The sequence below is a fragment of the Moschus berezovskii genome, chromosome 16, assembly GCF_049115385.1.
Source record: "Moschus berezovskii isolate FMDL1 chromosome 16, NW_MosBer_1.0, whole genome shotgun sequence".
NCBI lineage: Eukaryota > Metazoa > Chordata > Mammalia > Artiodactyla > Moschidae > Moschus > Moschus berezovskii.
The window spans coordinates 56935420-56939854 of record NC_142475.1 but is presented as its reverse complement, the minus strand read 5'-3'; positions in this window follow the sequence as shown (position 1 = coordinate 56939854).

Genomic DNA, 4435 nt, shown 5'->3' with positions numbered 1-4435 from the left:
ATGAGCAGCTATTTTTGTACAACTGCAGCTGTTAAAAGTCCTCACCAGATAAAGTTTGTGTGAGGGACAAAATAAAATATTCATTAGTTTCTATGGATGAGACATGCTGGCATTGAGACCCTCTTCTTAAGCCCATCTGCAAATAGATGCTATAAAGGGAAGATCCAAGACACTATGGGCCTTCATATTTTTATTAATACTCAGAAATATGCATCCCAGTAGGAGCCATTTTCCATAACTATGAATAGAAGCATGGTGATGCTTAAGACGCTGTTGAAGTCTCTCAGTAAATAATGCATTGAGCTCAATGACTTATTTCTAGATTCCATCAAATAATTGGCCTCAGGTCACAAAATACTTTCCATCTTGATCAGGGTTGGCCTGGGGCCTGGACCAGACCTGAACACAGGCATCATGCCATGATTTTGTCCCTTACAGAGGTCTGACTCTCAATGAGCAGTGGCCTGGCGTGTGTGCGGTGCTTCTCTGCACATCCATTCATCCTACAGAGTGAGCAGGATGGCAGTTCTGAGATTCCAGAAAACATGGTGAGCCAAGATGTACTAAAATGGAAATAGAGGAAAGAGAGAGGAATCTACAGATGATAATTATTGACAAGGATGTAAGGAAACACCCTTGCTTTCCTAATATGCTATTGGAAGGATAAAATGGTGTAGATAGTAGGGAAAACAAGTTACCATTACCGAGTCATGTTGATCAGACGAGTAATACTTCAACACATGTGCACATCACACATACACATACTTGTACCAACTGACACATGTAAGGCTGTTTATTTATGTCTTCAATTATCTCCTCTTTTCCCAATCTGATTACATGAACCAACATTATAATCACTCCCTTCTGGATACCTCCAACTCTTTAGACCTGGGGCAGGGTCATATGTTTTGTAAATAAAGTTTTATTGGAAACACAGAACCAGGCCATCTGTTTACACATTGCCTGTGGCTGTTTTCATGCTGCTATGGCAGAGTTCAGTAGTCCCTACAGAGACCCTGCGGCACACAAGGCTTAAAATATTTACTGTGTCTCCTTTTACAGAAAATGTTTGCTGATTTCTGATACCATCTCCTCTTTTTTCCAAAACAGAACTAAAATAAGCCTGCCTAAATCCAAGTCTTTTCTTCCTATCTCATGCAGCTCAATATCTCTGAAGAAAAACACACAGGCATATTGCCCTGACTCCCTTTACATTGTTAAGTGTTAATCCCAACTGAGATCTTAAAATAAGTTATTTTTGCTGAATTCTACTGTTTGTTTTCTCTCTTATCCTTCTAGATGAATAATTTATACCTTCCTTCCCTGGTGGCTCAGATGGTAAAGCGTCTGCCTACAATGCGGGAGACCCGGATTCAATCCCTGGGTTGGGAAGATCTCCTGGAGAAGGAAATGGTAACCCACTCCAGTATTCTTGCCTGGAAAATCCCATGGACCGAGAAGCCTGGTAGGCTACAGGCCATGGGATCGCAAAAAGTCGGACACGACTGAGCAACTTCACTTCACTTTCACTCACTCAAAAACCTCCTTGAAAGCTTGGTACCTAATCCTCATTCTCATCATTGTCCTTTTTTCCGTCTCTAAGTACAAGTAGAAGTAAACAGAAAAGGTTCTAACCAACACGTCTGCTCTGTCTTCATATGTACATCAGCTAGCTAATTCTGTGTACCAAACTGCTCTAAACCTTAAAACAATCATGATTTACAATGTTTTCATGAGCCTATAGATCAACAGAGCAGTTTTGATTATTTGGACCCAGATTGGCTTATTTCATTTCACACATTTGTGGTCAGCTTTGGTGGCCTGGGCTTCTTCACATCTCTCACATCCCTCAAGCAGGCTCATCCAGTCTTTTTGATAGGCTGGTGACCAGGAAGCATAAGTATATAAGTAGTTTTTCAATCTCCTTTAATCTCAACCTGATACTATCCTGTTGGCTAAAATAAGTCTAACACCAAGTTCAAAGTCAGTGTCAGCATGGACACAGGGAGATATGAACAATCAAACCCACTAATACATCAAATCCTACTGTATTTATATGATTGGATTACTTACTGTTCTAGTGGTACAAGTCACCATCATCCTTGAAGTTTATTTTCACAATAACCCCAAACCAGACTCTTAATTCATACCTGGATTTTTGATGTTCACACTCATCACAGAATTTATTAAAGAGTAAATAGCACCATGCCACTCTTCTCATCAAATCTCCCCTCTGACTTCCCATTCCACTTAGAGCAAAAGCAAAGATGCTTATCCTGACCATCAAGTTCTACATGCCTTAGCTTCCCTGTAGCATTTTTGACCACTTTGCTCCACTCTTTCATAGTCACTCTGATCCAGGCACCATAGCTCACTTACCATGCTTCAAATAGCCCAAAATCCTACTCACTTAGGCCTTTGTATTCTGTTTGGAATACTTTTTCCTCCAGAGAGCACCAGATTTACATTGCTATACAAATGGCCACCTTATCGATGAAAATTTCCCTGACTATGCTGTATAACATGACTACACTACATTTTCTAACTGCAGCAATCCTAATCCCCCTTATCCTACTTTGTTTTTTGTCCACACTTGACATACTGTGTATTCACATTTATTTTTGTTTGCTTCTTCACTCAAGAATTTAAGCAGCCTAAGGGCTCCGCTCCATTGGTTTACTGCTGTTCCCAAGGGCATAGAAGAGTGCTTGTCACTGAATAGGTCCTCAATCTACCTGTTGGATAGATGAGTGGATAAGCAAATTAAAAACAAAGAAGAAGAAAGTTAGAAAAACCTGATTATGCAGTGTCTAGAAATTCATCATGTGGATTAATTCATTATGGTATCCTCTTACAAAGGAGTACCACGTAACAGTGAAGCAGAGCCAATCACCACAATGCATATCACCAAGGGTGAGTCACATTATATGATGCTGAGCAAAAAATGTCAGTTGCAAGAGAATCCTAGTGGCTCAGTGGTCAAGAATCCACCTGCCAATATAGGAAACGCAGGTTCGATCCCTGGGTCTGGAAGAGCCTCTGGAGAAAGAAACAGCAATTGGCTCCAGTGTTCTTATGGGGCTTCCCATACGTGGCTCAGAGGTAAAGAATCAGTCTGCCAATGCAGGAGATTCAGAAGATGTGTTTGATCCCTGGGTCAGGAAGATCCCCTGGAGAAGGAAACAGCAACCCACGCCAGTACTCTTGCCTGGAGAGTCCCATGGACAGAGAAACCTGGGGGGTTACAGTCCATAGGGTCACAAAGAGTCAGACATGACTGAACATGCACACTCATTGTGGAAATTACCCACACAAACAATCAGGTTGGATTAACAGAAAGTTTTAGATTCCCTTTCTTGACTGTATCCTAGAGGATGAACAATAGATTCATGAAAATTGTACTGCAGCTTCGGTGGTGGGATGCCTAGGGAAATATAAGCCCCTGACTGAGCAGGGTCTGGGATCTTACACACAGCTGACTGTTGGAGTAGCCAGTCATAAAGTTATCCTTCAAATTAAAAATAATACATTCTCTTGTGGTTAAGTGGCATTCTGCTTTAGCTAGTATGTTTTTTTTTGGAACGTGCATTAAAAGGAAAAGTCAATGAACAAGGTCAGTACAGGAAACAATTGGTCGAACTCTAAGACCAGGGCATAATTCCTTAGCTGTATCAGGCAGCTGTGCAGGAGATCTCTGTGTTCCTCTGAGTCATCTAATGGAAGCAATGAACAATATGTCTAACTACCTATTTAAAAACCACTTTAATAATGCACTACATCATGATCAAAACAAAGCAAACAGGACAATATGTCCCCCAAACACTGTGTAAAATCCACAAACCATGGACTTTTGGGTCAGAAAGACCTGGGTTAAAATCCTAAATGTACAATTTATAAGCTGCACGCCCTTAAACAAGTTGTCTAAACTCTCTGAGCCTCAGTTTTCAGTTTTTCTTCTATGAAAATTGAAGCACTGATAAGTGTATCCAAGGTTTTTGCAATGATTAATTGGAAAACAAAATATTAAAATTACTAAGTATAAGGCTGGCATTAAAACTTGAGTCACTGCATGAATAAATAAACTCCTCAGTCAAGTGTGCGAGGCATGCAATCAGCTATAAGTCAAAGTGTGAATGTGATAAAGGTACCTGCATCACGCTCGGGAGAGTACTGCCAGTTCCTGTGTTAGGAAATACATCACTGGGGAGTGAATTTGGGATTTGCAGTATGGTGAGACTTTCGGGTTATGGAGAACAGAGGAGGCTTTCTATGTTGACAGGGAAGAGAGGAGAGGTTGCCTGGAGACCGAAGACAAAGTTGGGGCTTTTACCAACTTGGCATTTGGTCATTGATCTACCAATGGAACTCAGGGTTTAATGTTAATCTATATCCATACAGTACCACCAACATAGAAGCACAGTTTCTGTCAATATCT